The following is a 27,916-nucleotide window of genomic DNA, read 5'->3' as shown; positions in this document are numbered from 1 at the left end:
AATTATTGCAATAAACATATAATTATTACTTAAGAAAATACATACAAGTAGCCTTTTTTTTCCTTCTGTGATTAAGAAGTTCTAATCTTAATAGAAGTAGAACACTTAATTAATTGAATTTGTAAAGATTATTTTAATTTTTACTGTAAAAGGAATATGAGTTCCTTTTACAAAGTTGAAAAATAAACCATTCTTACTTATAACCCAAAGACATTTGCTTCACATAATTTTTATTTGAATCCTAATTAATAATAATGATTATTATAGCAACTCTGTTTAGCTCTTACTAGACGTAAAACAATGTGAAAGTTGCTTTCAGAAAATCTCCATGAAGTTTATATTTTATCTCTTTTTTGCAGATAAGAACATAGGTCAAAGATTTCTTAGTTTTGTTTTTAAAAATAAGTAAGAGAGAGATGGAACCCAATCCAGATCTGTTTGAGAGTGCTTTTAAATTAGTCTGACTAATGACAGTTGATGGCCTAAGCTAAGTATAGTATTGTGCATGGAGAAAAGCATATATGCTTGACATCTTTCAGACTAAGATATACTAAGTGGCCTGGTGAAGTGGGAGAGAGAGTTTAACTCTATTGGGCATAAGGCTGGAGTAGCTTTATGAGGGGAAGGTGGTAAAATTAGTACTATATGAAATATATTTGTGATTTTTGTGAAACTAACTGGTCAAGATGCTTAATGAGCAATTGAAATGTGAATGTGGATTTAGGAGATTGTTTAAGGAGTGATCAGAATACAGATTGTGACTGAAACCATAAGCTCGATTGCAAGAATCATGAAAAGTATGAAAGAAGGAAGATCAGACTCTCACAAGAATGAACTCATTATATTTTATACCTTCATATAGAATTGTGCTGATGTATATAGATGATGTGGAACCCGAGAGAAACTTACCACATATGTAATTCATGATACATAAAAAAATTATATAATTCTTTTATTTGTAATAAAATTTGGTAAAAAAGGAAAACATGGGATTTTTATCCTCACACCCAAAATATCTTCAAAAAAACATGGGCAGATAAAACCTCAAAATCTCTAATTCCTTTTTAACAAAATAAATAAGTAAAGTTAAAAAATTAGGTCTAGTTACATCAACCATGAACAGGAAACATGACTTTTTCCCATCAACAAGAAAGTGAGATGAACCAAAAGAAAGAGGAACTCATCTTATAATATTTTTAGTTGCTAATGCAAATCATAAAATAGCAGCACCCTCGCTTGAGTCCACCCTCACCCTAGAAGCCAGAAAGTCACATTTTCTCACCCCTCTTCTCAAAACCTATAATGGATCCCTCTGGTTTTATCCAGTGTAAAAACCAAAGTCCTTACAAGTATCTGTAAGGTCCCACCTGACTGACCTCCCATTATTGATCTGCCTCCCTCTCTTTTGTGCCTCACTCTCTCTACTCCAGTACAAGGACCAGTTTGCTATTCTCAAAAACCCAGGCATGTTTCTGTTTTAGGGCCTCTCCTCAATCTGTTTGCTCTGGCTGAAATGCTTTTCTCCAGATAGTCTGCCTGACTATCTCCCTTATCTTCAACACTTTGCTTATATGTCATCTTTACAATAGTCAGGGTTTAAGTGTATCAGATCCCCCATTGAATCCTGCAATCTGCCCCCTCCCATCTATCCTTAGCCTCAGTCCTCCTTATATTACTAAACATTTTTTCATACTATTTGTATCTTCTAATAACACTATATCATTTTCTTCAGTTTTTCATCAAATCTAAGAATCAATAATTTTGTTGATTAAGATGCACCATTAAACCCAGGGAACATGTAAAGCTTCCAGACTCTGATGTGTCACCAATTGTTTTTATGTACCTAGATTTTATAGACTTTAAACTGTGAAGAAATACTTCCACCTGTGCTTAATGAAATACACATTTATTATGTTTAGTTTTTATTCCCTGTCTCCCTATGCCAGAATATAAACCCATAATGGCAAAGATCTTCATATGTTTTGTTCATGGATATACCTAAGAGTTTAGAACAATGTTTAGCAGGTAAAAGTTTCTCACTAGTGTTTGTTCAATGAATGTTAAGTTTGTCAGTTAGAAGTCACCCAGGACCAAGTATAGATCAAACCAGAGAAAGAATGGATGTCACACAGAGGTCATAAACTGGGAACACAGGAGCTCAAAGATATCTCTGGATGATAAATAAAGTAATTACTTTGGATGATCACGTCATTAGGTTGGAGATGAGTACAACTGCAGTTGTATATAGGATAGTTGGATCATGTCATACATATTAGTTTTCTATTACTGTGTGGCAAATTGTACCAAAACTTAGAGCTTAAAATAACACACATTTATTATCTCATTGTTTCTGTGAGGCCCAGCTTACCTGGGTTTAAGACACAGCTTACCTGGGTCTTCTGTATCAAGCTATAATCAAGGTGTCAGCCTGGCGGTAGCAACTCAAGGGTTGATTGGAGAAAGAACTCCACCAAGCTCATGTGATTGTTTGGAGGATTCAGTTTCTCATGGGCAATTGGACTGAGGGCCTCGGTTCCTCTCTGACTATTGGCCAGAAGTTCTCCTTAGTTTCCTGCACATGTGCTTCTCCAATAGGACAGTTTGCTTCATCAACGTGTGAAAATCATGAAGGCAACAGAGAGATTCTGATAGCAAGATAGAAATCGCAATCTTTTGCAATAATGGAAGCAACATCCCATCACCTTTGCCATATTCTCTTGATTAGAGGCACCATTGGGAACCATTTAGAAGTTCTCCTATAACATCATTTGAAGGAGACTTTGAAATTGTATTTAATAGGAAGGATAGGGTGCTTGCTTATGGAGGATCTAAAGAGCTTGCTTAAGTAGACAATCCCAGTCTATTGAATTCCCTAAATGACCCTTTTAAATCAGGCTCCTTTCCTCACTTTCAATCCATACTGGTGGTAATCTAAGAGTAATGCCTCCCTGATCATAATTGACTGAATGAGGGCTAGATATCTGACCCAAGCTAGTTCAATTAAGTTCTATACGCTAAGTCCTGATTTGAACTAGGAAACTCTAGTTAAGTATTGTTTGAAAGTTGTTATAATCTTTGGAACTATGGCTTCATCATCTCCTGTCCATGGAATGAGTAGCTGGAAAAGAGATCTACAGAGAGGAAAGAATGAAGAAGTTTAGAGAAACACAGAGTTAGAAAGTAGATAGTGTCTGATTCTAATAGATTTCCTGTTTATATTTACAGGCATTTCTGTGATATTAGAGTTCCACAAGACCTTTCTATATTGTTATAAATTTCTGCTAAAGAAACTCAAGTTGGTTTTATAACTTGCAACCAGATATCCTCTTAATTATTGCCTTACGAAGACCTTCAAGATACCTTTGTTACCCTGACTGTGAATATGTCACATTGCGATGACATTCTCTAAGACACACAGATAATTTGAAGAAAAGGGAAGAAGGCCTTAAGCCTTCAGTCTAAATTACTGCAAAATTTAAAGTGTCTCAGCAAAGTGACCATTGTTTTGCTAATTCAGTCTTCATAAGATTGGGAAAGAAAACAAGTCAAGAGGGAATAAGTCAGTAAGGTCCCTTGTGAAACCAAATAAGTAGGCGTCTGAATGGTGACAATTGTCTCAAGACATATTTAAAACATAATGACTTCTGTATAGTCACTTCGTATTCGTATTCATGCTAATAGCTTTGTTAATTCAAATATGTGAAACAAAAGAAAAATACCAAACTAACAAAAGTTTGTTTTTTTTTAAAGATTTGGCTTAAAGTAACAAAATGATATTACTATGATTCTATGCAGACTTCACTTGTAACTATGCTTTTGTAAATGTTTTTCAGTTTTTCTGCAATGCAGGAAAGAAAATCACTGAATGTTCAAGGAATCTGGAAATACTTAGACTATAAAAGAGTGAGTAATAGTTGAAGTGTTGTCTGTATTGTCATTTTCCTCCGTTTGAATTGCTTAAACAGTCTCTGATCTTATTCCAAATCACTGTTAGATACCAAATCACCTCTCAAGGCAATGCTGAGCCTGCTGAATGAGTTTGGTTGCTTTGTAGTAAAGTGTCAATTCTGTTTTCTTTCTCTTTTTCTCCTTGGTTTGAAGAGGATTCATATGGATAGCTCATATTTCATGTTCAGTTTCCCTTATGCACAGTAAGTACCTAGTGCACATGGGTATCTAGTCAGTGGCTTTTTAGCAAATGAAGGTTGCACAGTAGTGATTTGCTTTCATACTTGACTCAAAGGAGACCTCCTAAAAAAGGAGAGAGTACATGCCAAGATAAAGAGAAAAATACAAAAAAATGGGGAAAATGAAACAATTTTAGGACTCAGTGAGTTATATTAGAGAAATTTTCTCTTTGTTCATGTTCTCATTTAGGAGAAAGGGATTGTCCTTGTGTGGTGGGTCTATCGAGCAAAGAGATGAAGTTTCAGATAACAGATCTTGCACTTACTTTGTGTTCCTGAACAAGTCACTTTGGGACAAAGGTTTCACAAGAAAAAATCTTTAGGCTTAATTCACTGATGACTGACATAATCACATTTGTGGGGGAAATTGGCCATCTGTGAGTGGCATCCGCTGGGATATGTGGGTGGAAGTAGGTTGCATATGAGCCTCCTGGGCAAGTTTTTGCAGAGCTGTCCTCAGCTCAAGGGCTAAATAAAGATGAGAAACTGCCATACGATACTGAAATAGAGTCATACCAAGATGAGAAATATTATTAGTTTCATCATAAATCAGAACTGTTATGGAACATGGCAATATCACTCTAGTATAGTAATATTTTGAAGTATATGATGAGATTCTGTAAATTCACAATTTTCTCTCAATATCCAATGCTACAACCTTAGTTCAGTTTCTCATAATTTCACACATTCATCATTACAGATATCCTAGTAGTTGTGCCTAACTTCAGTACCAGTTAGCTCTAGCTCATATGGCAAGATGCTGCCAAATTATTTTATATTTATGAGAGCTGGTTCACAATTCAGGGGCACAATTTTCACCCAAAATAATGCCAGTGGCATCACACATGAGGGCTCCCACCTGTGTCAAGCTCCCTTTCCCCTCCTCCTTTCTTTTTCTTCTTAATTATTATTTTTTTAAAGATTTATTTATTTATTTATTTATTTATTTATTTATTTATTTCTCCCCCCTTCCTCCATCATCTGCTCTCTGTGTCCATTTGCTGTGTGCTCTTCTGTGTCTGCGTCTCCCAGAACCAATCCTGGGACCCTCCACCTTTCAGAGTGGGAGAGAGGTGATCATTGTGCCACCTCAGCTCCCTCATCTGCTGCATCTCTTATTATTTCTCCTCTGTATACCCTTTTTGTTGTTGCATCATCTTGCTGCACTAGCTCTCCACATGGCCCAGCTCTCCTGCACAGGGCAGCACTCCTGCATGTACTCCACACAGGCTAGCACTCCATGTGTGCCAGCTCTCCACACAGCCAGCTTGCCTTCACCAGGAGGCCCTGGGCATTGAACCAGATGGGAGCCCAATTGCTTGAGCCACATCTGTTTCCTTCTTTTCTATTATTGATTCCTCCTCTTTTTTCCTCCCCTCCTGTCTTCTCTTCTCCTCACCTTTTGTTCTTTCCTTTTCTTTTTTTCCTTATTTATTTCTTGTCTTCTTTCATTCTTTCTAGTTATAGGATCATGACATGTTCTCTTATATAAAAGCATTTTTATTCCCTTATTTACAATTGCAAAACTGAGAAAACTCTGCAAACAAAAATAATTTTCCAGAAAATAATTTTGGAGCAAAACTAAACTGATGTGAGTCTATTTTTCATCCTTGTCTCATTTTAATGTAAATGGGCATACATTTTACTGCAGACATGCAAATACATTTGACTTTGGGGTACTACCCCAAATCTCACTTAATGCCATTGAGGTAAACATATCCAATTACTTTTAAAAATCTGAAAAAATATCTGAATTCTAGAGGACATCTGGCCTGGAGTATTTGGGATGATAAATTTTAGATCTGTATAGCTTTCACTACTATTATTCCTACTACTTTTAAAGCTTTCACCACTTTATCTTTTTCCATTAGTATAATTAAATTTTTAGCCAAATGTCCCTCTCAAGAAACCTTTTGCAGTTTTCTTTTCAGAAAATGTTTGTATTTAAAAACCAGTAACACCTTTCTACTAGCATAAAGGAAAAACCACCCAGAATCCTACAACATTTTAACAAGAAATAAAAGACCAAACCTTCTTTGTTCCCCACTATTCACCACTACCCAAGCAAGGTAATTTCAATAAAGAGCTTGGTGTGTAGCTTTCCATTTTCCCCATATTTACATAAATATATCTCTATGAATTATATATTCTTTAATAATATTTGTGAAAATGAAAATGTATTGCTTTTACATGTACTTTCTTTATTAGATATTATATTATGATCATCTTTCCAGTTTAGCACCATTGGATCTATTCAATTCTTTTTAATAACTGCCCACCAGTCCAAAATTGTGGTTGCAGAATAATTTATTTTACTGTTCTCTGACAGATGGACACAATGTACTGTTAAGCACTCTTAACTATATATATATATGTCCCTCTAATGAGGATAGATATATAAAGGCAGAACAGATTAGTCAAAAGTTGCATCAATTTTAAATGTTAATTGTGTCAATTTAAACTTGCATTTAAAGAAGAAATTGTATCAGTTTGCACTCCCACAAATAGTATAATAGAGGGGCCACTACCTTGCCAGCACTTGATGTTATGAAAGTTTTTATTTCTTGCCATTCTGAGCAATAGAAAAGGCATCTCATCCTTTTTTTATATTTCCAAATTTCCTGATAATTACTCTGGCAGATTACATTTTATTTTGCTCTGCTCCTCCTGTTCCTCCTACACCTTCATCTTGTATTTCTGGTTTCTTCTTCAAAGATTTACTCCTTCTTTTATTTTTCTTATTAATTTGCAGAATTGCTTTGCTAAGGATAAACATTTACCCTTTGCTAAATTTAGCAAAATAAAACTACCACTGCCCTTTAACATTTTTTATGTTGTCCTTCATAGACACATTCTTGTTACTTACAATCAAATCTCTGTATTTTTCTGTTTTTATGTCTTTAAGTCTTATTTAAGTAGGAAATCTCTATTCAGAGATTATATAACTATTTCCCTATATTTTATTCAAATATTTTTATAGTTCTGTTTTTTAATTTAGAACTTTCATTTATTTGGAATTCTTTTTTTTTTCTCATATGGTATAAGGATTTAGTTTTTAAAACAGCATAAGGTGCAGATTTAACTTTAGTTATTACCCAGCTCTCCCAACAACATAAATGGAATAAACCAATTTTCCTCACTTATTTTACATGCCATATTTACAAAGGTAAATATGGAATTTTTTCAAAACCAGTATTAGACTGATAGATAAAGTTCTGAATCTTTTATATTTTCATGATTATAAGTCTCCTAATCTAGAGAATAGGTTTACTAAAGTCATGATTTATGCCTTCAATAATTTGCATAGTTTTCTTATCTTATACATTTCTTGATATTATGCCTGAAGAGACTTTAACATATTTAAGATCTTGTGGGTTTTGTACAAGGGACTCTCTTATTCTAAACCGGTTATTGAAAGAATAAAAGATAGCTCAATAAATTTATTTTATATCCAGTTGCATCACCAAATTATTTTGAGTTCTAAGTTTTTGTTATTTTGAGTCTTCTAGATATCCCAGCTATATAATCTATTGATGAGAACTAATAATGATTTTGCTTTTTCCTCTGAAATACGTTTATTCTTTGTGACTGAAAAAATAGGCTAGGATATTGTGCACTAGAAGTAACCCCCAAATTTCAGTGACTTAAAACAAAAATCAATATCTCATTTAAACTGCATGCCCTTTGTGGGTCATCTGAGGGTTTTACTCTGAATTATTCTCACGGAAGTCCAGGCTGAAGAGGTAGACATTATCTGCAACAGTGCTAATCTCTAAGTAGAGGGAAAGTGAAACATGCTGTATCAAGTACTTACTCTTTAAACTTCTACCTGGAGGTAACATATATCACTTCTGATCCCAATTCATTGACTAAAGCAAGTCATGTCCTCACTTAATTTCAAGAGCGCGGGAAACGTAATTCCATGTGCCTGGGAGAACCAGAAATGAGAGTTTAAATGTAAAATACCTGAGAGTGAACAACAATGACAGCATTATATATCATAGCATGTAGACTCCAACTAAGGAAGTATTTACAAGAAATATTTATTAAGCAACCAAAAAAATTGAAATTACTGAATTAAGCATTATATGAAAAAAACCTATAAACCCAAAAGAAATGAAAACATATGTTCACACTGAAACTTGTACATGAATGCTTATAGAAGCTGTTGTTCATAACAGTCCAAAGAAGAAACAACCCATATGTCCATCTACTGATGAGTGTATGTGTGGTGGGGATTGTTATATACATACAGTGTGAGATTATTTAGTAATAAAAAGATATGAAGAACTGTTACATGCTGCAACATGAATGAATCTTGAAAACCTTATGATAAATGAAAGAAGTCAATCTCAAAGGCAATGTATGGTGTGATTCCATTTACATGAAATGTACAGAATAGGTAAATCCAAACTTTTTGTAAAAGTTACATGCATCTTTGAAAACATAATTCGAATTATCTTATTGTGTGAAAATTCATTACATATTTATTAGATCAAACTCTTTCCTCCTCTATTGCTATTACTTTCTGTTTTCTTTCTACATAAAATGATGTTTTTAGAGATAAGTGTTAAATTATTATACTATGATCATAGATTTGTCCATTTCTTGTGCCTTCTGTTTATTTTTCCTATACATAAATCCAAAGGCTATGTTATTATGATTATGTAAATTCATGTTTACTATATACTCCTGATGGATTATCTCTTTCATTGGTATGAAATATCCCTCTCTCTTTTAAGACTATTAAACTTATTTTATATATACACTCATAGAAAAAAATACCAAACAATTTTAATTACATATCTTTATATGTCTACTTATACATTGATATCATATATTTATATATCTTTTCCTATCCCATGTTTGACAATCATTGTTTTATGTTTGCCTGTTGTAAGTAGCCACAGCTGGAATTTGTGTGTTCTTGTTTTATATTTAGCATAGATTTGCCATCTTTTAATTGTGGAAGCTAGCCCATATGTATTCAGTGTGATCACTGATATATTGAAGCTTATCTTTGCAATTTTATTTGTATTTTATTTTTGCCATGAATTCTCCTGTATCTCTCTTTTCTTTATTCCCTTCATTTCCCCTCTTTTGGGTGAGAAATTATTCATAATATTTTTATTATTTAGTACTTGTCCTTAACTTTTATTACATAAGCATTTAAATTCATAATTCCCTATCTAAATTTAATGTTCATAAATATCACTTTCTCTTCTTGAGTAAGACAATGACCTTACCATTAGTATTTTGAGGACATCTCTGAAGCATCATCTGAGCTTCAGAGGTCTATATAGCATTGATAAGTTGGCTCCTGTGAGTGCTTTTCAGCCCAGCTTCTCCCACTTCCCAGTCCTACTTCCATTCCTTCCTCACAGCACTCTACAATAAACTTTATGAACACAAATCTGAGAATTCTGCTTATGCTCCTAAAGAGACCAACCTGCAGCAGTCCTCAATCTGAGCAGATTTATCTATGCCAAACTGGTTTGAGCCTGTTTTAGCATTTGAGTGGAGTCCTTAAAATACATAATTGACAATTTCTCAGTTTCATGTGACATAAACTCTCCCTTTAGACTTGATGGTCTTACATCATGAACAAAAAGCAATAAACATCCAATTTAAAATCTGTCCACATTTGGAAGAGATTGTTTAAAGACTGAATTCATTTTTTACATTTAATATCATCTTCAAAGATTTGCTTTTCTATACAAAGCACACATAACTAGGGTGAACCAGCAAATATGCAAAATAAAATAATTTGATTTATAATAATAAGACTGTGGTACCTGTACTTTGTGTTAAATATGAATTATGTTCAATAGTGCCATCATTTATGGAACTAAGATTGTCCCTATTGTCTACTAATCTGCAGAATAGGCATAAATGTATAAAGATATAGCAGGTCTTGTAATTAAAAGAATGGCAAAGTTCCAAATTCACTGTATGAGTGAGTTCATTATGAATTGTTACTTTGTGGCTTAGTGATATGGGGAGAGTTGGTACCTATTAAACGTGGAAATTTTATAGTTACCACCTTTGTGATATATTGGCCACCTGATGAGATTACACCTGTTTTATTTTATTCAAGGAATTCTTATAAAAACATGGAAGAATAGATTAAATAAACATATATATGGTAATTGAGTAAAAGTTTTAAAAATACTTGGAACTGCACTAAACAAAACAATGAACCCCAACTTAAACCACGGACTATAGTTAATAGGATAATGATAAAAATGAGCTTTCATCAACTATAACAAGTGTACCACACAAATGCTAAATGTTAACATTAGAGTGGTATATGGGAATCCTGTATTTTGGGCATGATTGTTCTGTAAACCCACAACTTCTCTTATTGAAAACTAAAAAGTAGATTAGAAATTATTTTTACTGTGTTACTTGGCCAATGGGGGGATCATTGTCACTAAGATGCCAGAGTAGTGTATATCAATCCTTAATCTAAAAGATCTTCAAAATGTTGTGTAAGTTGTTCCTGTAATAATCTTGATTTTTATTATGGAGATATAAAATAAATCTGAAAGTACTTCCAAAGACAGCCTTGAATTTAATGAACATTACACCTTGAAATTCTTCCCACCAATTATAGAGACCTGTACCATAGCAAATTATTTAATATCTGACACTCAGTTTCTTCAATGTAAGATATATGTGATACTAAATTAGAGCATTATTAATAATAAGATATTGTATATCAAATTCAATGCTAACAAATATTTGTTTAAATAGCAGCATTATCAAAATAAGGGGCTATTACTTATTACCAACTTTCTTCCAAAAAAGGGATTATACTTTAGTGATACATAAAAAATGAAAAATGAATATAAATTAGAACTGAAATGAAAGAGATGAAAAAAAAAAACACATGTAAACAAAACAGGATAGAGGAATAGAGAAGCCAAGAAGCATGAAATGAAAATTATAAGGGCCAACACACAATCTAAATGTGGACCTCAAATGTTGTGTAACTTTCAGTTAGTTACACAACACAACATTTGCTCATGTGCAGTTCTGAATATTTGTTCTTGATATTAAGGGCAGACAAAAATCTCTTGAGATTCTTCATAAAGAGGACGTTTGTTGGAAGTAATAAACAGTATCCTCAATAGTATCCTTAAAATAGATGCAGTGACAACAACTTTATAGAACTGTTTCTAAAGAGGTTTCTTTCATTATTACAGGAGTAATTCAGGAAACATAATCTGTGGATGGAAAGATGGGGACAATGTAGTCAGGTCTTGCTTGTTTTTAATTAATTATACTTTGAGTCCAGTCAGGCATATCCATTCCTAAAAATTAATTCTAGTTTAACATAGATCAATATTCATAGATAACATTTAAGACAATCCTAACAGGCCTGGAGGTCAATCTTTTTCCTTGATTATTTATTCAAACTCTTTTTTTCTCTTTTATTAGAAGTATAATGTGAGGAACTGAATTAGTCAGCAAAAGGGGTGCTGATGCAAAATTCAAGAAATCCGTTGGTTTTTATACAGGTTATTTATTTTGGGTAGAAGCTTACAGTTGTCAGGCCTTAAAGCATAAGTTACTTCCCTCACCAGTCTTTTGCCATGTGTTGGAGCAAGATGTCTGCCGATGTCTGCCAGGATTCAGGCTTCCTATGTTCCTGCCTTCCTAGGGTTTATTTCTCTCCAGGCTCAGCTCCTCTGTTTTCTCTACAAGGTCAACTGTAGACTATCAGGCCAACAGCTTATTTCTCTTCCTGGGGTCTTCTCTCTTTCCTCATTACCAAGCTCCTCTGTGTATTTACTTCCTGGGGCTCCAGCTCAAGACTCCAGCATCAAAACTCCAACATCAAAACTCCAACTAACTTCTGTGCTCTGTCATGTAGATTTATCTGTGAGTCTCTGTCTACCAAGGGGATGGGAATTAATCCCAATTAAAGCCCTAATCATAATTTAGTCATGCCCAGGTACAGACGAGTTTACAAACATAATCCAATATCTATTTTTGGAATTCATGAGCTATATCAAACTGCAACAGGAACTATTACTGGAAAGCTGTTGGGAATTTACAAAATTTGGACTGGATTGCCTTGGTATGCATAGTCTATAGAGTGCTGAGCCTACCAGGTTCTAATGGATTCAACTCTACAATTTCACTACCAGATCCATGGTTTCTGTCCTTAAGACCCAAATGTGCTCTTATCAATCAATTGACTACAGTCTTATCTCCACACGATACGATTGTAGTTAAGTTTTTGCCTTTTCTCACTTTTGAGAGAGAATTTTTTAATAAACACTAACTTCCTTAAAGTCTTAGGTGACTCCTTTTGATTTTTGTTTCAAGTAAAATCATGCAGCAATTTTTATTTGTTTGTGTTTTTATTTTTAATCACACAAAAATCTTTTTCAAATAAGAACCTAGGCAAATGAAACTGGTTCAAATAAGGTCTCTGAACTACTGGGGACAGAGCGGAGAATTTTCCTTGAAAGCCAGAAGATTAGAAATAAAATCTCTAATATGGGAAGGTTAATAATATGAAACCCAGATTTCTTATGAGCTTGGATATAATATTATATTATATCAAAAAATTCAAACTTTAGATATTTTACTTTAGGGCCAAAATTGATCACATTCCAATCATTACGTAAGACCCTCCAGTGGATCTAAAATATGCATACATTTGTATTGTTGGGTTTCTTGTCATTCTCCAGTTCCTGAACTGAAGAGAATGTCATCTTAATTCTTTGGCAACATTTTTCTTGCACATCAAATGCCAGTTTTGTTGATATATTGGAGGACCATGTCTTTCAAGGGATGGAGGGACATAGACCAGTCCTCAGGATGTGGATCTACAGTAGTCGAAAAAATCACAGGAATTCCACAATAGTCCTTCTGTCCTTTCCAGTGACTGTTTGGGAGAAGGAAAGTGAATGGTAAAGGAGTAGGAAAGTAAATTCTGTAAGCTTACTGGGGACTTCTGGGAGGTTTCATATACTCTTAAAAGGGAGTTAAAGAAAGGTATGTCTTTTCTTCTGGCCCTGAGAAATTATTGTGAAAGGACTTGGTACTTTAAATTGTTGTAGCCTTTTTGCAACCACAAGGGATTTCAAGATGGCAGAGCAGAAAGATTAAGTGAGGGTATTATGGAGTCATTACATTGATAATCTTATAACTCATACCTCTGGACTTCTTGTTATGTGGAATAGTATGTTTTCCATAATATTTAAGTATTTTCTTGAATCTTTTGCATTTTAAAGCCAATTGTTCTCCAAATAACATAAAAATAACAAAGTAACTCTATGTCTCATACATTTTAGAGGGAAACATGAACTACAAGGCCCAAGAGAGTCAAATATATGATAGGTTTTGAAAATTAGATAAACCACTTACAACCATGTAAAATCTGACACAGGTATACTCACATTCATGGGTTACAAAAGCATTTTAATAAATATTCAATTAAAACATTTTATTCCTGAAAGACAATTTTGAACAAAAGAAAGCAAAAGGAGATTTTACTTTTTTAAAAAATGTTTTATCTTTAAATATTCATGACAGAAATATTGAGGGCATTCCAAAAAATTCCCAAACTTGAAGTGTTTGGGTCCTGCCAAGATACATTTAATTTAGAAACTTGAACTTTTCTCCATGAGCATTTCAGTGGAGATGGGCTTTTTCTGGGTCATATGAGTGTCCATGGGGTTTTCTTTAAGTCCTGAGGTTAAGAGCTGTGTCAGATGTTCAGAGTTGGATTGTGACACGTAGGCAAAATCAGTCGAGCAGATTTCACTTAAACACCTTTCTTAGTTTTATCTGAGGAAGACACACGGTAACACATAACTCCTCTGTTAGCCACTGTAAAAAATTGCTAATCATGTAGACTCAGTTTGCAGGAATGGTGGACTATCCTTTAGTTTACAGTGAATACAGGGACTTGAATACATCATTCTTTCCTCAAATATGACCAATGACACTCAACTGCACATAAATTCAGGTTAAGCTCTTTAGTCCAACTTTCAAAGTTTTCTAAGATTTGGACTGTACCCATCTATCCATCGTCATATATATCCTTCACCCTAAACTGTCTACCTAAGAAATGTAAGCCATTCATTAAACTTATTTTCAGGTAACACAGGTTATAACTTACTTTCCCTATCTAAAATAATATAAAAAGTTTAGGGGCATTAACAGAGAGAATCAATGCTAAGAGAATTGCCATTATTAGGCAGCCAAAGGAAAATTTTTTCACAATAGTAAAGCAAATTTTATTTTAAAATGCTTGACTATAAATATTTTTCTAATATAGTTTGTTGCTATTGTATTCTGAACTTATTCTGAATTAAAAAAAGAAGAAACCCTAGATGTCCAATCAATTATGCATCACACATTCACCAAGCACCACTAAGTGTCAGGCATGTACTAAACGGTCATAAAAGAATCTATTTTCTACCTGAGAACAGGTTAGACTTAATCACTTTACTTCTTCTTGAATAAACATATTTAAAATCCAGGAGAGTATAACTAAATGTTAAAGACATTTTAGAGTAAGCCTTGCCTTTCACTGCTATTCTTATTTCTAGTTTTTTCAGGATCTAGACACATACACAAAGTTTTCCTCATATACAGACTAATAGTAAAAATTAATACTTTTTAATTTGTAAAGTGGTAGGAATCAATGAAAACTTAAAACTTCCACTTCCATTTAGCTATAAATATATATATTTATATATATAATTATTTTCAATGAATGAGTTTAGCATTGAATTTCAGAAACCTATATGTGGAATTTTTATTTTAAAGTAGCTTGGGGAACAAATCTAAGAGGTATCCATAGCTAAAAATTGAAAAGATCAAATCCTTTGAGTGACTCTTTAATCCCAGATCAAACAAGTCCTGCTGATCCAAGGACTAAAATCAATTTCATTACACATATCAGAGCAGGCTCATGATGCCTTCTACACTTAGTTTACAGCAGATGGAATACGTAGAAGATAAATATCCTTTCTAAAGACAATTTTACAATGCCCAGATGGAATCAGTGTTTCCAACAACTTTTGTATTTCTCATTCACAATTCTAAATGCCCTTTGCCCACTGAGGATAGAGTTGCCCCCTGTGTAAACTGTAATCAAGGAAAGGATTCATACTTCTATAAAAAACATTTCTTTTCATAACAGTGTTATTGACCTATAACCTACCATGTTCTATGGAAAGTTTTATGACAGTTCAGTATTAAGAATGCATTACAACCACATACCCGGGCTGTGGGGAAAGCGTATAATCTAGGTTATAGACATCGAAGCATGTCTTTTAAATAATTGCTAGTTAAGCTGTTAAGCAAATTAGTAATGAATATGTGCTATGCTTAAGTTAGTGGTTAAGGGAGCACAGGTGCTCTTTAGCTCCACTCTTTCATTTTATAGACAGGGTGAATTGATTTACATATAGCCACATAATTACATGGGGAGAGGGGAGCAAGGGGTTATTGTTATTACACTTAGTAACATGTATATACTTACCCTCTACCAAGATCACGAAACAATCAAATAAAGCCGAACTCCAATGTATTAATTAATAAGGAGAGACATAATTGTCAAGTAGACCGGACAGAGTCATTGGTTGTTCAGACTATGATCTAAGGAAATTAATAATAATACTTATTATTAACTTATTTAAAATAATTAATATAATATTAGGTGCCAGCCCTACTTGATATGATAAAACAATGGCCATGTCCCCTCCATGACCCTCCCAAAGTTATTTGCAACTTTAATAAAAAAACTATTAAAATCAACTACAAATACTGAAATTGGCTACACATCCTATGTGATTGAAACTTCAGTTCTATTTGGTGTCAGGGAAAAATAACATTTAAAAAAATCAGGTTAAGAAAAATTCAACTTTGTATGCCATTTCATACAGTGATCTATACTGGTCTTTTCTTTTCCAGAATACAAATTCATATTGATTCATGTTTTCACCCACCCAGCTTTACATCATTGCGTGTTACACAGGTTTCTCTGCTTCAGCTATTTTATAGTGCAGTCATGCTCAGTTGTGGTTTCCTTCTTATTAAACACATTTTAAAATTAAGACATAAAGTCCCTGTTTTAATTTTTCACCAAATTTGATAGTTTTGCTTAAGAGATTATGCCAAATTGCTCTCCAAAAATATTCTATTTTTTTTTCACTTGAAGAGTATAAGAATTTATAATGAGACTTCAATATGCTAATGCACATTATTAATCTCTGAAAGAAGGCCATAGTAGAAAGATTTCTTCAGACTTATTTGATCATAGAACCATTTCACCATAGAATAACTTCTAACAGTCTTGCTGGGACAGTTTGTTCGACTGGACACAACTTGAAAAACATTAAATTTTGGTGAGAAGTGCAAAAATTCCTGGAATAGTCCCATTACTTTCAACCCCTGTACAATACTCTTCCATCTGTGAATCAGATGGAAAATTTCAAAACATTTGTAATCAAAGAAAAGATAAAACCTGAAGGAATATAAATAGATCATTTGAAAAAGAGACTAAATTATATATCATCATGTATTATTAAATGTGATTCAGGAAATAATTAAAGTTGTAGGAAATAGAAAGGTGACTAGTAAATTGAGTATTTTGCTGACAAATTTGAGTTTATCATTTATATAAAATTTCCTTATCAAGTGTTAAGCTTTAACAAAAAAATTAAGAGCATAAGCTATAGAAAGCATAGGTTTCTTTTGTCTTCAAAAGCTGAAGATAAGTTTTTTACCATCTGAGAAAAAATTTTACCATCTGAGAAAAAATTATCAGCTTAGCTGATAAGCTAAGGAGGAAGTAGAACAAAATTTATCTTTAAATACAGTGATTAAAACAAAAGTTCTTCCTTTGGAGCCTCATTTTCAGTGTTATAGTGAGTTAGTTTAAATACAAGTCTTTCCTACTATAAAACCACAACATCTCTTTTTTTTTTTAAGATTTATTTTGTATTTATTTCTCTCCCCTTCTCCCCCCCCCCCCCCCCCATTTTCTGCTCCCTGTGTCCATTTGCTGTGTGTTCTTCTGTGTCTGCTTTCATTCTTGTCAGCAGCACTGGGAATCTGTGTCTTTTTTTATTGTATCATCTTGCTGAGTCAGCACTTCATGTGTGCGGAGCCACTCCTGGGCAGGCTGTGCTTTTTTCACCCTGGGCGGCTCTCCTTATATAAGGGGTACATTCCTTGCACCTGGGGTTCCCTTATGCGGGGGATACCCCTGCATGGAAGTGCACTCCTTGCACACATCAGCACTGCGTGTGGGCCAGCTCACCACATGGGTCAGGAGGCCCTAGGTTTGAACCCTGGACCTCCCATGTGGTAGGTGGCTGCTCTATCAGTTAAGCCAAATCCACTTCCCCTACTACATCTTAAGCAACCCAAGTGAGCATCAACAGATGAAAGAATAAACAAATCGTGGTCTATATATACTATTGAGATGTAAAAAGAAATGAAGTTCTGATATATGCAACAACATGGATTAAACTTGAAGACATCAGGTTGAGCAAAATAAGCCAGGTACAAAAGAACAAATATTGTATGACCTGACTTATATAAAATAATTAGAATAGGAAAATTCATAGTCAGAAGCTAGAATACAAATTACCAGAGGCTAGGGAGTGGGAAGTTCATGCTTAAATGACACAGAGTTTGTTTGGGTGATGGGAAAGTTTTGGTAATAGATGGCGGTTTTAGTAGCACAATACTAATTATTAGTATTAACACTACTGAGTTGTGTATATGAAAGTGGTGAAAATGAGAAATTTTAGGTTGTATATATGTTACTAGAATAAAATTTTTTTAAACTATAGAAGTGTGCAACACAGTGAACCCTAATGTAAAATAGTATAATTATAGTCAATAGTATAATTATAATATCATTGCATTAATTGCAAAAAAATTACCACAGTAATGGAAAGTGTTAATAATAGGGAAAACTGTGCATTTGAGAAGGGGTATTTGGGAACTCAGTACTTTCTGCATTAAATACAATTTTGTGTCTAAGAGACTTCAAAATGAGTCAGGAGTGTACTCCAGAGGTTATGTTTATGCATGTCTCAGCAGGATCTCATTGATTGTCACCGTAAACAGTGCTTCAAACAGCAGGGCTCCTGAGGACTCTAGAGACATCTGGACTCTATAGGCAGGGGAGACAATCTCAGGAATTCATCACCCTGTCAATGGGCCTTACTTTGGAATATATGCTTCTCAATATATATTTATAATTTCCCTATACATGGCTTTTCTCTCCTTTTATTTGAATCTTTAAATAGCACTATACCCATTGAATACATGTCCCAGAGACAGATCTTCTGTTGGTTCATACGCTAGTTGAGCTTTGACTCTCAGCAGAGTTGTAACACCTACTCACCAGTTCATTGGACCCACCCAAGAAAACTCACAAAATGATGATGGACAATGCCCATCCCAGGAAGCGGAGAGTGTTTGCAAATGCAGGAAATAAAGTTCCATCCATCTGTCCAATGGGATCTAAGTCCCCTCTCAATTGGAGACAGGGTGGGCATCATCATCCCCAAAACCTCAAGATTGAGGAATGAACAAACATAAGGGGAGAAAGCAACTGTGGACTAAGGTAGACTTATTATTGTAGCAATGGAAGAACTTTTATCATTGATATAAAGGCAGTGGCCTCCAGAGGTTCTGAGGGCAAGGAGAGGGAAGAATAGGTGCAGCATGCAGGGACATTGGAATTGTCCTGCATGACATTGCAATGACTGATACAGGCCATTATACATTTTGTCAAAACCTATAAAATTGTGCAGTGCAAAGTATAAAGTATAATGTAAACTATAGTCCATGGTTAATAGCAACGCTTCAATATGTGTTCATCAATTGTAACAAATGTACCACACAAATGAAAGATGTTGTTAATGGGGGAAAGTGTGAGAGAGGAAGGGGATGAAGTATATGGAAATTCCCTATATTTTAAATACATTTATGTAATCTAAAGCTTTTTTAAAGATTAAAAAATATACAGAGAGAAGCCAAAGATTGAGGCAATATTTTTGGCAGATTAATCTCATTATAAAATTACATTTTATCTAAATAAAGTGTACTTCTTGGTACATTGCTCGGGTTGCAGGAAGAAAGGCCACTCCCACATATTTCTATGAGCTGAAAGCAGAGCTGTCTGACTAGTGAGCAAACAGAAGAAACAGGGTTGACCTTAGAGCAAATGTGGATATCCAACTAAGCATTCCAAAAGCAAACAGTAAGGCAAGGAGCTCAATCTTCTCTTGAGCCTAGAACATCAAGGAAAATAAGCGTCCCCGGCAGTGTCCTCTCCCCTGCATGTCTAAACTCAAATCTTCTTGGAAAAAAAAAAGTATCTCCAATTGCACAGATAATGAACAAATAATTCTAAGCTCAAAACAAAACAAAAGCATTAAAAAAAGTGAGCAACCATTTTTCTCTCTTTTGATTTTTCTCTAATGGTTACTGGGCAGAGACACCACTTAATACCAAACCCTTTTGTCCCCTCTCCTCCTCCGTCTTCATCTAGGCTAAATCTGCCAGCCCCTCTTGCAGTTAGGTATGGCAGCATGACTGAATTCTAGCCTCTATAAAGTGAGGGGAAGCGATATATCTATCTGATTTCTAGACCTGCCCATATTACCTTTCCATATTCCTTCATCCATCTATACTCTTTAATCCTTTTGGCTGACAATGGTGACAATAAGCAGGCATCCTTAAAAACCATCAAATGAAGATGACAGAGTCTTCAACTTAACTTTCCGCCAAATTATAATTTGGACCAAAGCCAGGAGTCTTCACAATACCTACTCAGCTGGAATCCCTCATTGCTATGGTGTGTGATTGATGTGTGTGGACTCTTTTCCCCTTTCTGAATGGGAAGTTTTACTGTGTTCTCCATCATCCATCACTATCAAACATAAGATCCACATCTGGACCTGATTGAGAGCAGTAAATATTCCACAGAGATGCTGAATATTTGGCTGGGTGGGACTTTTAAGTGGTCCCCACTTAATGACAAAGACTATTAAGCTGTCCACTAAAATCCTTTTCCCTCTCTTCTTGAGCATATAACTAGGTGACTCTTCCCAGACACCCCTGGCCATGTGGTCATGTGACTAACTTCCCATCTATGGGATGTGAGCAGAGGTAATGCACGCCACCTGCTGGCAGGGCCTAGAATAACATCACACGTGCCCTTGTCAATGTTCTGCCTCTTCTGATTAAGTGTGGTAGAGACAACCTCAGGGTGAATTTGAAAACCATTTGTTGAAAATAGAAGAGCCTTTCTCATGAAGATGAGCTGCTACTGACTGGGAACCTCTGCCACTGACTGGAACTGTGACATCAGGAAGAAATATTTGTTTCTTTCTTTTAGCCACTGAGTTATGGGTTCTATTGATTTAATCTGCTTAGCTTTCTCTAAAGAATACAAGCTTATTACCCAAGTTTATTTTATGTTATTTGACTTAAAGTTTCAAGAACTTTTGGCTTGTATTCGAGCTGGCAACATCAATGCCTTATATTTGCATATTATTTTTATGTTTCATTAATTCTATTTTATTTGATTTCTACCATAGTCCCTGGAGATAAGTTGAAATATCACTGATATTTTGTGAATATATAATTTTTTTGTTGATTCTGATTATAAGAAGAATATATGTTCAGTTTAAATGAAAGTTTAAAGACCTCAGAAGTCCCAGAAATGAAAACATCCCATCTACCAGAGAAAGCACTTTTGCAACTAGGTACATATAATGCAATACTTTAACTGCATTTTTAAGAAAAAGAAACCAAAATACATGCAATTAATTATAATATATGTATCTTTATTTAACCATATAATTTCTATGCTAATATTAATTTTCTCCTTAGCTTTCTGAATAGATAACCAGATGTGGAGATTTACCTGAATTTGCTTAACCAATCTTCCAATGAAGGACATTTGATGTTTTTCTAATTTTTCTTTTATTAAAGAAATATTATTATAAATAAGCATTTCATATTATAATATATATATTTATATATTTATGTGTTCATCCATTGTCTCTTCAGGTTGTCTCAAAATTGTTGAGTCAAATGATATGTTTAAAATTGTCATATAGATTGCCCTTTAAAAGGGCACTAATCAAAAGGGTATTCAAAAAGTGTTTGTGGGAGTGGGTAGAGCTCAGTGGTTGAGCACCTGTTTTGTGTATATGAAGTCTGTCTCATTCCTGGTACCTCCTTAAAAAAACAAAAACCAGTGTTTATGAAGCTACATTTCCTAATACTCTTAATAGTAGGAATTATTAATCATTTTAATATTTGTTACTGTAGAAGATCTATTGATTTTTATTAATAATGTTTAGCACTTTCTCTTTTATAGATAATCTATATTTATATTACATTAATTTCCTAATGATCCCCCAACTTTCTTTACCTCTTTTCCGTTTTCATTAATTCATTTTTAGATATTATGGGTATAAAAATCTTTGTTTTTCATATATATTGCTAATGGTGTCTATAATTTATAGAAGTAAAGAAAGCAGAGCTTAAAAGGGTTAATGACTATGTCCAAGATTCAAGTGGCAGAATCATGACCAGATACTAAGACTTCTGACTTGTTTTTTATTAATTCAACTTCATCATGTCTTTCTTGAGAGAGTCAACTAGAACTCCAATAAACATATGCAAAATTATTGCATTTTAAGGATGCATTCCTCTTGAAATATTTCTACAACACATACTCTAATAGACTGTTTCCTGAACCATGAGAAGCTAATCTTTGTTTTCTCCCAGAGAAAACAAGAGACCAAGTGCCTGATATAATTCCTGACATATAGTAGGTGTTTTATAAATATTTCTGAAGGGATGAATGAATGTGCCGTGTTCTGTGGTTAAAGAAATAAAAGACACATCTCTGCATCCAAAGAACTCTGAACCTTGTCAAGGTAACAAATGAAAGACAGAGAAAAAAACACAAAATGAGACAGATATTCTGATAGAAATAAACATAGAATGAGTATGATATCCAAGTACATGCCAGAAATAATTGACAACTCCCAAATTCCTTTCCTCATATACATTATCTGGGAGCACATCATCATATAATAGGGATATTTTCCTGTAGTGAGAAATACTGAAGTAATGAAAAGCTCACTGGCTTTGGAGTCAGATATACTACTTGGATTTAAGGTCCAGCTTTTCTACTTTAATTAATCCTCCATTCCACAACTGTTAGCAGTTAGGTCATAAATATTTAACTTCATACTACCCTATTCCATCAAATTTAAGATATTATCAAATGTAAGATACACTATTACTTTTTGTACCCCAAAGAAAGAAAACAAAAGTTATGTCAAAGTTATATGCCATGAGGTATTGATTTTAAGATTCAATTCCATTTCAAAGATGTTTAAATGTGAAGCATGCATGTTAAATTCAATGAAATACAATAGGAAATCCCACTTCGATGCCACACAGGTATCTTAAACTCATCAACTTAAAAGAGTTTGATAATTCCCCTACCTGCATTTCTAATTGATTACCTTTATTAATAATTGCCACCTCAGTCTACTGAAATCAAGAAATCAGTACTATTTTTGCTTTTCTCTGCCTCACTTCTCAAATTCAATTAATTTCTAATTTATCTGAATTATAAATATTAAATATTTTTTAATTGATCCACTGCCCTAAATTCCTCCTGCCACATTCTAGACCAAATCAATATCAACTCTCACCTGTCCCTTTTGTAATAAACTCCATCCTGGTGTCCTTGACTCTATTCCTTCTTATGGAATGTGAACATTTTTTATGAACCATAGGAGCAATGAAATTGAATGAGAATGATCATTAGTGGTCACAGGTCACTCTGTCATTAGAAATGAGGCACACTGGCTGTAAGAGGATCCAGAAATGTGTTATCCTTTGACACTTGTGAACTAAAGTTCATTTTCCTCCATCCATGGGTGTGGCTACAGATACTCTCTACACAAGGGTTTCCTCTGCCAGAAGTTTCATGGGCTATCTCCTAACACAAATTCATGTGTGACTTTTCAAAAAAATTTATTGAAGTTTATCTCATAAATAAATATACATAAACAATAAGTGTACAGTAATAGTTGTGAACTTACAAAACAAACATTTATAACATCATACAGGAGTCTTTTAACTCACCCTACCACTGATACCTTCTATTGTTGTTAAACCTTTTAAAATAATGATTAAAGAGCATTGCCAAAATACATGGGGTTCTTCTCTATGCTCCTCAGATAAATTATCTTAAAAGTCACCCCTATTAAAGAGTACCTCCCATTTTATGCCCATGATCATAGCTTTCTGAAATTATTAATAATTTAATTTCTTAATTGGAAATTCCTTATATACTTAGCTTAGGGAATTCTGCACATGTGCATGATTGTTTTATAAGTTTACAACCTCTGTCATAAAAAATATATTTAAAAAATAATAATAGTGTGGGTTGGGGGAAAATACACTAAATATAAAATAAAGACTATCATTATTAGTAAGATTTTGACAATATTCTTTATAATTTGTAACAAATGTCTCACAACAATGCAAGGTGTTGGTGAAGAGTTGATGTATGGGACCCCTGCATGATGTTATGCATGTTTGCTTTGTAAGTTCACAACTTTTACTCTACTCTTAATCATGTATATTTACATATAAATGGTATAAAAATAATATTAACAGGGTAGGTTCAGGGAAAAATACTTTGGTTAGTAGTAATACTTTGTTCTTCCCCTGTGTGTTCACTTCCTGGTTTCCAACTCCAACATCAAAACTCCACCATCAAAATCTGGAGCATCAAAAAGCTCCAACTCTGTCCTTTGCCATGCCTTTTGAGTCCCCACCCACCAAGGGACAGGGACTCAATGCCCTACTGATGTGGCCCAATCAAAACCCTAATCATAATTTAATCATGCCCAGGTACAGACCAGTTTACAAACAGAATCCAATTTCTATTTTTGGAGTTCATAACTATATCAAACTGGTAAACTAAATGAACACAAGATAGGTCTGACTTTCTATTGTAGGTAGTGCATATGAACATTTTAGAGGTGAGGAAAATTGATGCATATCTAACTTGTGGCCCTTGAGACCAAATACCCCTATCTTATACAGAAAAATTTAAAAGACAGAAACTAAGTAGTAATGGTTTAAATTCTTCAAAAATATATATGCTGCGTGACTTATAAATTCCCACAAGCAGAGAAATTGCTAAATAATAACATAAAATAGTTACATGCTATTCAATAGAAGTTACAGAAAAGCTGAACAGATTGGCTTTCAACAAAGATTACATGGTTACGTTGTCTACTCTTTATTTTTTTTTTAAGATTTATTTATTGCTCTCCCATTCCCCCCCCCCCCCGCCCCACCCCGGTTGTCTGTTCCCTGTGTCTATTTGCTGCGTTGTCTTCTTTGTCCGCTTCTGTTGTTGTCAGTGGCACGGGAATCTGTGTTTCTTTTTGTTGCATCATCTTGCTGTGTCAGTTCTCTGTGTGTGTGGCACCATTCCTGGCCAGGCTGCATTCTCTTTTTTACTGGGCGGCTCTCCTTACAGGGTGCACTCCTTGCCCATGGGGCTCCCCTACATGGGGGACACCACTGAGTGGCAGGGCACTCCTTTCGTGCATCAGCACTGCGCATGGGCCAGCTGTGTGGACAGGTCAGGGAGGCCCTGGGTTTGAACCATGGACCTCCCATGTGGTAGATGGATGCCCTAACCACTGGGCCAAGTCCGTTTCCCCACATTGTCTATTCTTAAACCATAATCTTATTTTCCAAGTGGGTGTTAAGCACATATTATTGATCAGGGACTACTATGCAAAATAAGTAACTTCTGGCAACCTCTGTGTGGAAATCTCATGTGCTTCTGTCTGTGGGAGTATATCAAGGACAGACCTTAGGCACCAATGTTCACATTTCCCAAGGTATAGTTATCTAACTGCCACAAAGAGCTGGCTTCCAGCCCTCCCATCCCCCCAAACCCCTGTCTTTTGGTACTGGATAGTAATCAAGATTTCCTATTTCTGTCACTTTTCTAAGAAAGTTGGATTTACCCTGATTTATGTTATATTCAATTACTTATGGTTTATGCTTTACAAAAAAGTGGTATTTTAACAACTTTATTTTTAAAGTATATTGATTAATTCTAACTTCCTAGAATCAATAATATCTTACTAATTTTGTAGCAGAAGATATAATAATTATTTTTTGAGCTGTATAATTCTTTATCTTAAGCTGAACTGGTATTATTAAATATTCTATATTTAATGCTACTTAAGCATCACAAGCCCTAATTTCAGATTATTTTGCTTCTTTACTAAAGAAATTTTGTTATGAACTTCTTTCTCTAATATGATATGGTTTAAGAATTACCCAAAAAGATATAAAGCTTAAGATCTATTTCAACAATTGTATTTGCAAATATAAAAATAAGACAAATATAAAAATAAAAATAAGACAGGCCATCTATTCATACTTTTGAAATATTATTCTTCAGGCAATTTCATACTTTGGTTTGAACTAACTTCATTGACTGTAGCCACAATGTCTCAGATTTGTGGAGATAATATAGATGTTTAGGAAACCAGATAAGATTAGGAAAATTCCTTCAAAAACAATCTAGAAACTTCTTATGATTTCTTTATTTCAAGACAGTAAAATATATCCTCTGATAACATAAAAATAAATAACTCAATTACTGAAGCAAATGACAAGCTTCTTGTATAATTCTAGTAAAGACAAAGTATCAAAAATAGAAATAGAATAAAACATTTATTTTTTCCACTATCACCAACAAACATGGTACCAATAATACAAATAAGAAATAACTCATAATGTGATCAGTAGAGCAGCACAGGGACCATTTGTCCCTATGTAAAATTTCCCCATTTATTAGAATAAAAACCCTGCTGTCAAATTTTCTTTGTAAAATAAGAATTATCTTTCTTCACTTTCTGTTTATCATTTCTATATCTAACCTTGAGCTCCCTGCCCCTTCTTTTTTTGTGAAGTTCTAAGGGGGAAGTACTGGAAAAGAGCCAAATCTCAATGTATAGCAGTTGTCATGTCCTGGCTGCAATTTATTTTGTATAGGGTTGCTAGATTTACCACATAAAATATAGCAGTCTCAGTAAAATTTGAACTTCAGCTAAATAGCAAATTACTTTTAGTATAAAAAGCTATACTAAAAATTTATTTGTTTATCTGAAATTAAAATTTAACTGAGCATTCTATATTTTATCTGTCAACTTTGGTAATGGGACTAACCCATCCTTAGAGCAATAGTTCTTGAAGCATCCTTTAAGAAGTCCCCAAGTTCTTTTCAGAGGGTCCACAAGTTTGTAATTAATTATTAATAGTAGAAACTTATTTGTATTTTTTCATTTTCTCTAGAGGCTACCTGATGTGTGATATCATAACTGATTGAATGGGTAAGCAAATATGAGAACACAGTTGACATCAATTAAGCTAGACATTGTGAAGATATGCAAGAAATGTAAAATAATGTCACTCCTCACAGCTTTGTTTTTGATTTTGAAAAGTGATATTTATGTTGTGTAAGCATGTAATATAAACAGATATAACTCAAACAAACAGAAGCTTTTTTGGGTCTGTAATAGTAGTAGTTTTTAAGAATATAATGTGACATAAGACATAAAATTTGAGAAACACTACCTTGAAGGAAAGTCTACTCTAGACTTGCCATAAAAAAGATTCAAAAAGATAAAACTGAACCACAGACAACTTAACTGTCTACCTGAAAAAGAAAACAAAACCTTCTAAAGGAATATCAGTATCCAGTCACTCAACAATATAAAAATCACAAGTTCTGCATTCAGGTCAAGTTAGTAATCATGCCATGAAGAAGGAAAATGTGACTTATATACAGGAGAAAAATAAATCAGTGGGAACAGTTTCCAAAAGGATATTAATTATGGTATTAACAGAGATAGAAGTTAAAAGAATTATGATAAACCTCTTTATCATTTTTTTGTATTTAAAGACAAACGTAAATATAATGAGACAAGACATGGAGTAATTTTAGAAGAACTGACTGTAAATTATAGAGAAGAAAAAATCAAAGTAAAAATAGTCACTGAATGGTATTAGCAACAGATCAGATGCTGCAGAAGAAGAAATTAGTGATCTTGAAAACTTTGCAACAGTACTAACACTACCCAAAATAAAACACAGAGAAAAATAGCAGACATATTAAGAAAAAAGTCTAACTAACTTGTGAGACAATACCATGTGATCTGTATATGGGTGGGGACAAGGAGTCATGAAATTTTTTATGTAGAAATAATGGACAGCTGAAAATTTTCCAAATGCAGTAAAAACTATAAACTCATAGATCCAAAAAGTACAGTGAACACTAAGAAGATTATAGAACAAAATGTATGCCCAAACATATTGCCACCAAATTCCTGAAACACAAAAAAGTTTATGCAAGGTAGTTCAACCTATATGAAATTCACAGAAAGGGAAAACTAGTCTCTAGTGGTGGAAAACATATCTATGGTTGCCTGAGTCCAAGAAGTGGGGCCACATGAAATATTTTGGGATGATTATGGTAGTAATTACATGGGTGTATACAATTGTCAAAACTCATCAAAGTTCACACTTGTATTGATTTAATTGTATATAAATTATCCTTCAAAAAATTGATCTAAAATGCAATCTAATAGTATTACTTATAT

At 33.9% G+C, this 27,916-nt stretch overlaps 1 long non-coding RNA gene across 7 annotated transcripts in view; it reads right to left on the bottom strand.

Annotated features, from left to right (window-relative positions):
• The window catches only part of LOC101428641 (uncharacterized), a 96,560-nt gene that overhangs the window by 32,738 nt on the left and 35,906 nt on the right, over positions 1 to 27,916 (bottom strand). For 3 of the 7 annotated variants that reach the window (XR_009185355.2, XR_009185358.2, XR_011648894.1), the window contains exons 2-4: positions 15,700 to 15,815; positions 8,002 to 8,115; positions 2,391 to 4,686 (exon numbers count right to left, since the gene is read on the bottom strand). This is a non-coding gene — a long non-coding RNA (uncharacterized lncRNA). The remainder of the gene's footprint in view (positions 1 to 2,390; positions 4,687 to 8,001; positions 8,116 to 15,699; positions 15,816 to 27,916) is intronic. The other 4 variants (XR_011648893.1, XR_011648902.1, XR_009185359.2 and 1 more) reach the window with 4 other exon arrangements.

The sequence above is a fragment of the Dasypus novemcinctus genome, chromosome 1 (genome assembly GCF_030445035.2).
Source record: "Dasypus novemcinctus isolate mDasNov1 chromosome 1, mDasNov1.1.hap2, whole genome shotgun sequence".
NCBI lineage: Eukaryota > Metazoa > Chordata > Mammalia > Cingulata > Dasypodidae > Dasypus > Dasypus novemcinctus.
The sequence above is the reverse complement of the archived record's forward strand: the minus strand, read 5'-3'. Positions and strand labels throughout refer to the sequence as shown.